Source organism: Emydura macquarii, unplaced genomic scaffold (genome assembly GCF_026122565.2).
Source record: "Emydura macquarii macquarii isolate MOO-44397 ecotype Brisbane River unplaced genomic scaffold, CSIRO-AGI_Emac_v2 contig_2897, whole genome shotgun sequence".
Classification (NCBI taxonomy): Eukaryota; Metazoa; Chordata; order Testudines; family Chelidae; genus Emydura; species Emydura macquarii.
In genome coordinates, this window is record NW_027133034.1 from 28,750,106 (window position 1) to 28,761,281 (window position 11,176).

General features: G+C 45.8%; 1 long non-coding RNA gene across 1 annotated transcript in view; it reads right to left on the minus strand.

Annotated features, from left to right (window-relative positions):
- Positions 1-11,176, minus strand: part of LOC137167085 (uncharacterized) — a 35,628-nt gene extending 24,452 nt beyond the window's left edge. Inside the window, exon 1 of the long non-coding RNA XR_010923983.1 lies at positions 11,107-11,176. This is a non-coding gene — a long non-coding RNA (uncharacterized lncRNA). The remainder of the gene's footprint in view (positions 1-11,106) is intronic.

The following is an 11,176-nucleotide window of genomic DNA, read 5'->3' on the forward strand; positions in this document are numbered from 1 at the left end:
TTTAAGAGCAGGTTGGACTGACACCTGTTAGGGATGGTCTAGAGGTAATACTTCATCCTGCCTTGAATGCAGGGGACTGAACTAGAAGACCGAGGTCCCTTCTAGTCCTCAGATTCTATAAAAGCACAAATAAAAAATAGAAGAGTTCAATAGCATACCACTTACCACCCATAAAAGCAACTCTAAAGCTCACAATCTGGTTGTCCTCCCCCCCCAAACACACGAGTAACAGCCACACATTTTCAGGTCCCTGAAACTCAAAGAGCATACAGGCATCGCTGATGGCACTGCCCTGGTGGTCTGCAGTTTCTATTGGATGCTTTGATACCAGTTCACACTGCTGAGCAAGTCTTTGTACCTTAGCCTCCCACCCGTCGAGATTCTCTTCCTTATTCACACAAATATTGTGCAAATGCAACAATTAGGCAAATGTTTTCTCCATCCTCTAACCTATCTGGAAGAGAGTGCCATTTATCTTTGAGATGGACAAATGCATGCTCCAATCATTCTGCAGCTACTGAGGAGATAGGAACTGTTTAACTTTCTTCTGTCCAAATGCCCTGTCAATAGCTTCATTAATCAAGGAAATTGAGAATAAGCTGGATCCTAGAGTAACTGGACCAAAATCCACACCATTAATGTCCTCAGTGATCCTGGAGGCAAACTTTCCATTATTCGTTAAGGTGAACAGGTGCATGTTCCAAAAGCTCCTAGCATCATGCACCTTCTCAGAACATCCTACTTTTGTGTTTGCGAACCTTCCCTGGTGGTCAACCAGGCCTTGGAGCACCATGGAGAAGTACTCCTTTGTTTATAATTTATAAAGGATTGTGACCATCCCCAGGAGCTGTGCAAACAAATCCGATGTAGACTCCTTGGTCTATTGTATAAGTGAGATAGAAGTAGAGAGAAATTTCTCTTTTACTGTTAGGATAATGGTATAGTACTGTTTAGTGTGGCATAAGTGGAATACATCTTGTTAGTTTCTTGAAGTAAGCTCTTTCCTGAAACTTGTACTATTGAACCAAAAATATCTTGATACATGCCTCACTCACACAAAGAGAATTTATGTGCAGGGCATAAAAAGACACCAACCTCAACTGCTCTCACAACAGAAAGGGGAGTAAAGACACCAACTGCCATCCTAACCCTGAAGGCTGAAGAATACCTATCAACGACCCTAAAGTACAGAAGAATGCACCCTAAGAACAAAAAGTACAGAAATAAGAGAATCGTCATGCTTTCAATTAGCTGGTGATTAACAACTATACTGAACCCAGAGGCAGCATGACACAGCAAGGCCCATAGACTTACATGAGAGCCTGCAAGTATAAAAGATGGGTAAAAACATGGAAACTTTGGGGTCTCATTCTGCAATTGTCATCATGGGGCATCAGATTTGCGACCAACAGAGGCCTGGCTCCCTCCTCATGCCCAGCCTAGTTGGACACTAGTCTGGCTTGAGCAATGCATAAAAGGACTGGTAATTATATCACACCAGCTTGGAGAACTTTATGAATGTGTGTGCGTGAATGTGACTGCTTATTGTACATGTAAGAATATCAAAAAACATGGCATATTGCCTTGTCCCCCTGAAAAAGATCTTGCTAGTCTTTTTTCTTTTACAAGTATAACAGGATGGGAGGCAAATGAGAGATACATGGGTTCTATCAATTGCCCCAGTAGAGTCTGAGGACCTCAGACATGAAATGCTATCAATGATCTCCTGAGCATTAGCCAGCTTTCTACCAGGTGCAGCAACACCATCTGCTTAGCAGCACATACCTACATGCCAATGCCTCCAATAGTCAGTCTCCCTATGCCAAATTGGCTGGCAACTGACCAGCTCTCAGGTGGCAATGGCAACCCACTTCTCAACAGTTATGCGACTCTGCCTGCAAGCATGCTGCCATTGCAGCTCCAGAATCAGTTCAGCACAGAGGTTAAAAAAAAAAAAATTGTCTTCACCAGTCTGAAACTTTGCTAGTCAGCCCAGGCCAGCAGAATGAGGCTCTCCCACCAATTGATGCTGGTTTCCCAAGCCCAGATATAGCACTGCACTGTGCGAAGCTGCTCTAGAAGGAGCTTGTGTAGTAGCATTTCTGCAGCTTTGTCATCTTCCTCCTTTGCCCACTGCTGGAGCCACCACTGTTGTAGTGGCATTATCTGCTTGGTAGAGTGGCAGCTGGCTTCCAAAACAGAAACTACCCTGCAATGATAGTTCATATCAGCTGCAAACAGCCTCTGTGTATTTGTCACAGCTGGGATGTGGGTGGTCCAATCTAAGACAGTTAGAGGACAGGCTAGGTCTGGATACCAGGGAATCAGACTCCGAGACAGGCCAGACAGCAAACACTGTCAGGTGTCAAGAACAGACCTGGTGCTAGGCATAAGCAGATGTAGCAATTTCTTGGGGGCATCAAGCTGCATGAAAAAGCCCCCTATTTAAGTATGTGTTGTGTCTGTGGGGGGCAAATTATTCCTGCTTAGGGCCCCGAATGGGCTACCACCACCTCTGGTCAAGAGGCAGGCAGAGTCAAGATACCAAGAGGTCAGAGTCAGGCAGCACAGAGGAGGCAGTCCTGAGCAGGGAAAGACCACACCAATGACTTCCTGTTCCTCTGCTTGGTTCAGATAGAAGCAGGGAACTGCCAGGACCCTGTGTGTTTCACCAATCAGACCCCAGCACTGAAGTCATCTGCCAAAATTAAGCTTAAAGTTGTGGCACCGGTTAGCAAGTCACTGGGTGGTGGGTCAGAAGACCCTGAATTCCTAGGAGTTCCAGCCCTATGGACTGGGGTTTGAAACTCATAGCCCCTGACAGTACTGGCAGCTGCCAGCATTGCAATACAGAGCATGTTGGCTGACAGCAATTTAAAAATGGTGCTTGCCTGCCCAGAAAGAGAGAAACCATGGAACAAAGTCATGGAATTTTTGGACTTTGACCTCCCAAATCTGACTTCCACCAGCTTCTGCTACGCATCCCACAACGTGTGGTAAGAAAAATCCACACATGACCACAGCGAAGCAAAGGACCATAGGATACCCACCCAATATACCACATGCTTAATATGTGCCAAGCTTCCACTGTGTTTACACCATGAAGTCAATTGAAAAACAACAGCTGTCCACTCTGCATGCTTAATGTGGCCTATGTATTGCATGCACTGTCTTAGTGCAAACTAACCACCCCATGCAGACGAGCCCTCAGGCTACCTGGATAGATGGTTACTGAGGCCAAAGTCCCTAGTCCGCAAAGCACTTAAGTACTTAACTTTTTTCATTATTTTCCTGTGTGACTGAAGATGATGCTGATGATGATTTTTAAGTCTTGTGAATATGGTTGTGGCTAAAGAGACTGATATGCAAAGGACAGTCCTTTCCACATAAAGTGCATAGGTAGCTTGATGCCAAGAAAGGGTTACAGACTGTGCCTGCTAAATCTGCCATTGTTTATGATTCAGCCTCTGTGTCTCACGCTCCCTGAGGGTTAACTTGAACTGGGTAACTCCTTCATGAACTTCTGCTTGCCAAAGTGATCTGTTGCCAATTACTCCCACCTGGGAATGCCAATGTTGCACTGTTTCAAGTTATGCTTCAGTGTGTCCTTGAGTCATTTCTTCTGTCTCCCTCATAACAAGATGGCTCACTTTCAGTTTGCCATACAGCAACTGCTTTGGCATGCTGACCTCTCCACCCCCTCAACACGTGACCAACCCAACGTAACTGTGATGCAATAAGCATGGCTTCAATCCCTGTGCAGTGATTAGATTCTCAAACCTCATCACTGGTAACTACCCGCCATTTGATGTAGAGTTTGTCATGCAGATGTCCTAAATGGAAGCGTGATGTGATACCTGTAGCAGGTCCAAGTCTAACACCCATACAACAAGTTGGGCAACACAACCACTTCGTAGACTTTTAACTCAGTTTGAAGATTAATACCATGGTGCTGCCAGACTGCCCGATAGTCTGCAAATGATGAACTGGCTTTGTTGATGTGATTAGTCAGCTCCTTGTCTATAGTAACATTATTTGATAATATACTACTAATATAGCAGAAGTCAGTAACATTCAGCTGGATGTTGCTGATTACTTTTGGTTCCGTGTAAGGTTTTCCCTGGTGAAAGTTTGTCACCCTGTACCCTTCTGCAGATCTGTGCATGCTTAACTTTAAGCATGTTTTTAAGTCCCTCTATCATGCTTACAGTTAAGTGTTTTTCTGAATTAGGGCTCAAAAGATGATAGAATCATAGAATATTAGAGTTGGAAGGGACCTCAGGAGGTCATCTAGTCCAACCCCCTGCTCAAAGCAGGACTAACCTCAGCTATATCATCCCAGCCAGGGCTTTGTCAAGCCTCAGCTTAAAAACCTCTAAGGATGGAGATTCCACCACCTCCCTAGGTAACCCATTCCAGTGCTTCACCACCCTCCTAGTGAAAAACTTTTTCCTAATGTCCAACCTAGACCTCCCCCTGTAACTTGAGACCATTGCTCCTTGTTCTGTCATCTGCCACTACCGAGAACAGCCTAGCCCAATCCTCCCTGGAACTCCCTTTCAGGTAGTTAAAGGCCACTATCAAATCCCCCCTCATTCTTCTCTTTTGCAGATTAAACAAGCCCAGTTCCCTTAGCCTCTCCTCATAAATCTTGTGCTCCAGCCCCCTAATCATTTTTGTTGCCCTCCGCTGCACTCTCTCCAACTTGTCCACATCCTTTTTGTTGTGGGGGGTCCAAAACTGGACACAATATTCTAAATGCGGCCTCACCAATGTCGAATAGAGGGGAATAATCACTTCCCGTGACCTGCTGGCAATGCCTCTCCTAATGCAGCCCAATATGCCATTAGCCTTCTTGACAACCAGGGCACACTGCTGACTCAGATCCAGCTTTTTATCCACTGTTATCCCCATGTCCTTTTCTGCAGAGCTGCTGCCTCGCTCGTTGGTCCCCAGTCTATAGCTGTGCATGGGATTCTTCCTTCCTAAGTGGAGGACTCTGCACTTTTCTTTGTTGAACCTCATCAGATTTCTTTTGGCCCAATCCTCCAGTTTGTTTAGGTCACTCTGTATCCTATCCCTACCTTCCAGGGTATCTACCACTCCCCCTAGCTTAGTGTCATCTGCAAACTTGCTGAGGGTGCAATCTACCCCATCCTCCCGATCATTAATGAAGATGTTGAACAAAACCGGCCCCAGGACAAATTAGACAATACAATTAAGATTCATCAGCTATTGGCTGACTATTAACTGTGTGTTGTGTAGACATGAACCATGCCTTTAGCCACCTGTGCACCTAATCAGTTAGAAGCCTGCAAAAAGGTGGTGTGTGTAGAAGTTTCTTCAACAGCACTACAAGACATGAAAGCTCAGACCCTGATTTTGGATACCCCCATAGCATTCTAATATGTATGTATTCACTAGATGAAACATTCTTTAAATAAAAAACATATCTGAGATGTGTTTATTATTTTTGGCAAGACAGAATTGTGTAGGAGGACAGGCTAGTGGAAGACTTTAGAGGAAGAACATGCCTTTTGATTGTAAAAGCTAGTAGTGGGGAAAAATGATTACAGGCTTGTAAATGAGTAAATCAGTCTTAAGAATTACCCACAGACAAATGGCAATCCTTATTTATTATTCTGGAAAAAAACCTAAAAACCCCAACAAAAAATTTGCATGCCATGCTGCTATTATTTTAGCCTCTCTGTCATTCACATTTATATTGCAGGAAGTGGAATGGCATGGATACAGCTTGATAAGATTATTATTCAGAATTTCATCATTTACATTAATCACAAAGGATAAAATTTCTCATTCATTTTACTTGTTAAAGAATGGGCTATGACTAAGAGGGAAAAACACTGCACGTTATTTATATTGTGGTAGCAACCATTATGCTCTAGGTGTTATTCAACTAGGTACAACATATAGTCCTTGCCCCCAGCATTTACATTCCAATAAAATGAGTAGTATACAATGATTAGGGAAGAGGTGTAAAATACACATTCAAAATAAGGTTTATATACTGTGTGCTTTAAAAAAAAAAAAAAAAAAGTAATCCCTAATAAACCCTCTACCATGCCATTATTAGTTGGTTAATTTCTTGTAGGTTTCAATTAAACCTATTGTAAGTAAAAATCAGTTACATTTTTAGAAGTGGGATTGAGGTTCTTCAGTTTCCCTTTAAGTGAAATTTGTTCAATTTCTTAATGAGAGAGATATTACAGTAGCTGTACTAATGCAGTAGATTACAATACTATTATACCTTCAAAAATGATGAATCACTATTTTTCTTAGCTATACAGACGCAATAGGTAATCACTATATCAACCAAAGAAAATACCTGATAAGATTTATTCAAAGCAATTAATGCATACAAAATTGCCACTTTATGTAGTTTCAAATGACTCAGTAATTTTGAACTCAACCACCACATGCAAGGAATATTAAATATAGAAAAATATACTTAAATTTTAGTTTATTTCCAATAACTATTTGTTCTGAACAAGTAACTAGAGGATTTTAACCTTTATTCTGACTAAAAGTCATAAGGTTAGACTCAATTCTTAACAACAGGGATGACTTGACTCTGAATCTGAAGGTTAAAAGCAATTTGGGTGAAAGTGATCATGAAATGATGATTCCATCATTCTTAGGAAAGGAAGATGCGAGACCAGCAGAACAAGTACAATGAACTTGGGAGGGGGTGGGGGGGGAGGGGGGGCAGGGAAGAAAAAAAAAACCAAGGCAGATTTTAACAAACTCAGAGAGCTGGTAGGCAAGATCCCAGGGGAAGAAAATCTAAGGGAAAAAAGAATTTAGGAGAGCTGGCAGTTTCTCAAAGATACTATTAAAGGCACAATAGCACACTATTCAGATGCAAAGGAAAAATAGACGACGGTAAGATGCCAATATGGCTCCATCAGGAGCTCTTTAGTGCCCTAAATATCAAAAAGGAATCCTACAAAAGTTAGAAACATGGACAAGTTGCTCAGCATGAGTACAGACCACCACCACAAGCACATATAGATAAAATCAGAAAGGTTGAGACACAAAATGAGCTACACCTAGCAAGGGCCATACACAGCAATGAGAAGAAGCTAAGTTAAATGTATTCAAGTCAGCAGGCCTTGATGACATTCATTCTAGGATTCTTAAGGAACTAGCTGAAGGAATCTAGGAACTGTTAGCCATTATCTTCAAAAACTCATGGGGCTGGTGAGGTTGCAGAGGACTGGAGAAGGGTAAGCATAGTACCCATGTTTAAAAAAATGGAACAAAGAGGATCCATGGCATTATAGACCAGTTAGTCTAACTTCAATACCTGGAAAGATACTGGAACAAATTAACAACAATCAATTTTTAAGCACCCAGAGGATAATAGGGTGATCAGTAATAGCCAACATGGTTTGTCAAAACCAACTTACTTTCCTTCTTTGACGGGGTTAAGGATTTAGTGGATGGGGTGGGGTAAGCAGCAAACATGATAAATTTCAATTTTATTGGAGGTTTGGTCTACACTACAAAATTAGGTTAATGTGAGATAGCTTGCATTGACCTAGCTGTGCATGTCTACACTTAAAATCTGTCTCCCACCAGCGTAAGCATCCCATTACAGAAACCTGAGCAATATTAAGCCATGGTCAATGTACGGATATTGATGCTGCTGCTGCTGCTGCTATGTGAATATAGACACTGCATTACTTAACTCAACCCTAACAGTCCTCCAGCAGCTGTCCTACAACGCCTGACAATGACAGCTCTGGTCACAGTTGTGAACTTCACTGTCCAGGGGTCAAGGAGACTGAAAGGTCCCCCGCCCTTTTAAAGCCCCACAAATATTAGAAATGTCTTTTCCTGATTGTCCAGCTTCGTGAGCACACCTAGCAACTCTCCCTTGTTGTGTCAACTGCCCAGCTGACCATGCCAGCTATATGCTCTAGGCATACTTCAGCTTTAGTAGGCAGGAGATATTGGGTCTCCTGGGCCCGTGAGGAGAAAAAACTCAAAAGCTACAGACAAGTTGTGGAAATGTGAATAACTACAAGCAGATTGCATGGGAGATGCAGGAGAAGGGGTGTGTCAAGGATCAGCAGCAGTGCCACATGAAAGCAAAAGAAATGCATCAGGCATACCAGAAGGCCAAAGAGGCCAACAGTTGATCTAGTGCTGAGCCATAGAACTGCTGCTTTTACAAAGAGCATCTTGGCAGAGACCCCACCAGAATCCCACAGACCACTATGGATACTCTTGAGGATCGAGAGTCACAGGCCCTGGTTGTGAAGAGTGAGGATGAGGAGGAGCATGGGACATGAGACCAATTCATCCAGCAATGCTGAGAGTCAGGACCTGTTTGAGACTCCACCACAGTCCAGTTAGTCAAAGATGGGCAAGCCCACTGCAGGGAAAGGAACCTTGGGTAAGTATGTAGTTGTATTTCCCACTACAATGATGTATTAATGATGCTCCCAACTTAACAGGACAAAGCCATCAAATTCTCGTTAATTTACTTATATTAGAAGACATACCAAGAGAGATAGAGTGATCATCTGCTTGTCATTCCCCTGTAGAGTTAGGCAGGATTAGCCAAGCAGGGCAGTGTCTTTATGTACACAGGCATAGGTGGCATGAGCCTCTTGAATTTGGGGAGGCTGACTCCATCTCAAAGTCCCGCCCCCACTCTGCCCCTCATCACCCCTCCCTGAGGCCCCACCCATACTCCATCTTCTCCCACTTCTTCCTGCCCCCGCTCAACCTCCTCCCCCACTTTCCACAGGAGCAGGCAGAACTGGGGCAGGAAGAAGTAGAGCGAGAGCTTCTGGCACTACCCAGAGTATACAGGGGATGTCCCTTGAATCCTCCTGAGAGATATCGATGGAGGTACTCTGCAATTCTCTCCTAAAGGTTTCTAAGGATGGCAGCCTTGCTTCTGCCTCCGTGGTAGGACCCATACCATACCAGTCAACAAATAATTTGGGCAGGCAGACTAGCAGATTGGGCCCTGGTGGCTAGGTGCTGCAGCTCTCTGTGCCTTTGTTACCCACAGGAGTGAGAAATCAGCTAAAACCACCACTGCCCCTGTGGAAAATGATGCCAATATTCAGTGCCATTGCTCTGTACTCATCATTTCTTAGAACCGAGCAATTCCCTCCTCATCTCCCTCACCCTGGTGGCGCATATCACTGCGGCTGGTGAAGCGAGTGGCACCATGCACAAGCAATCTAAAGTAGAGTTGTCACTAAGCATGTCTTCAGGGAAGCAAGGGAAGGAGTTTTCAGTCTTCACTTTCTATTGTGACTATACTGACAGGCACGGACTCTTGTTTTTGCTGGTACGTGCTTTTGTAAAGGTGTGGAAGAGGGGCTCTGCCACTCTGGGGAGAGGCTATTTTCAGCGTATTTAGACACACATTCAATAACTAGAATATGACAGAAGTGTAGATCATTGGTATCGTAACCATTATAGTATTTAAGGTATAATTATAGTATGAACAAGTGAAGAAAATAAGACAACTTTAATCCCTTCCGTGGCCTCGCGCCCCAGGCCTGCCCCGATCCTTGCCTCTTGAACACAACACACACCCATAGGGCCAGACCTGCGTTCACCTTATTTCCAAACTGCTCTGCCTCCATGGAGCGACATCTGTACCCATGCCAAAATCGTAACTCCCAGGCTCAGAATGGAGTCAGTGGCATACTGAGAGGGGCGGTGAGGGGAAGAGCGGGGTCGCCAGCCTGTGGTGGAGGCACCGGGCCAGCCCTTCACAGTACACAGGAGCCTCCTGCGCCCTCTGCCCGTTATGAAGGGCTGGCCCAGAGCGCACTTACTTACCCGCCGCCTCACCCGACCCAGCCCAGCACTGGCTCAGATGGGAGGGAGGGGTGCGCACACAGGAGCGGGAGCAGCCACTCCGCAGTCTCCCGCACCCTCCGCCCATCATGAAGGGCTGACTCGGTGCCCCATCCGAGCCAGCACCGGGCTGCGGGGCTGGAGCGGTGGCAGCCCTTCGCGATAGGCGGGGGGTGCAGGAGGCAGAGGGGCAGCTGCTCTCCTTCCGCTCCTGCACCCCCCCCCCCCGCACGTTGTGAAGGGCCGGCCTAGCTCCCCCCACCAAGCCGGTGAGGACGCCCGCATCCGAGCCAGTGTCGGGCTCCGGATAAGTGCAGGGGGTGGGGGTCGGGGGCAGCCAAGCCTACATTTGCACCACCACCCCCTCCAGCAGATACATACCCCCTCCCTGGAGCATCTGGGGGGCAGCGCCGGGACCCCTCCTCCTCTACAAGGGGAGGGGCGCAAATATAGGCTTGGCCCCTGGGCACCGGAGACCCTCGATACTCCACTCAGTGGAGTAGGAGCTAAACAGCAGATTATTAGCATCAAGCATGGCCAAGAGGTGTGTTCCCTTTATATTGTGATGCACCCACCATTGCCATAACAACAGGATTCACATTAGAGACACAAGATGGGTGAGGTAATATCTTGTATTGGACCAGCTTCTGTTGGAGAGGGGCACGAGCTTCTTCAGGAAAAGCTCTGTGAAAGAGACAAGCTTTGGACCTCTCACCAACAGGGCTGATCCTTGCTGCGCTCCAGTCCCCCTTTAAAAATCCCAGGCCTTGGGGTTTCATTCTAGACCCTCCTTTGTGAGGCTATTCCACAGTCAGCCTAAGCTTTCTCTTGATATCTTTGAGTTTCCCCCTCCCTGTCACATCTCCTTCTCTGCCCCCCCCAATCACTTCCCCCCTGAAAGAGGCAGCCAGCTGGATGCCAGGAGCGGGACCGAGTGAGCCAGAAACATGCAGGGGAGAGAAGGGTGAGATGCACAGCATAGAGAAGACACACACAAAGAAGAACAGAGCATCTCATCTTCACGCCCACAAAAATGGGGGGGGGGGGGGAAGAGGAGTAGTAGTACAATGACAACATATACACATGCACCCCTTGCCCCCCGCACCACCACCACACAACACCTTGCCTCTGTTTGGTGTAGGGGGCAATACCCCCTACCACTCATCAAACTGTACCCATGGACTCCCTCTCTGCCAACACTGCAGTAGACATTCCCACAAATCCCACCCATCCTACCCCCTAGGACTCACTCACCTACTGCTTGCAGTCCAGAGCTAGATTAGGCACTACAAACACACATGAAGGCCCTGCCCACCAGCTACAA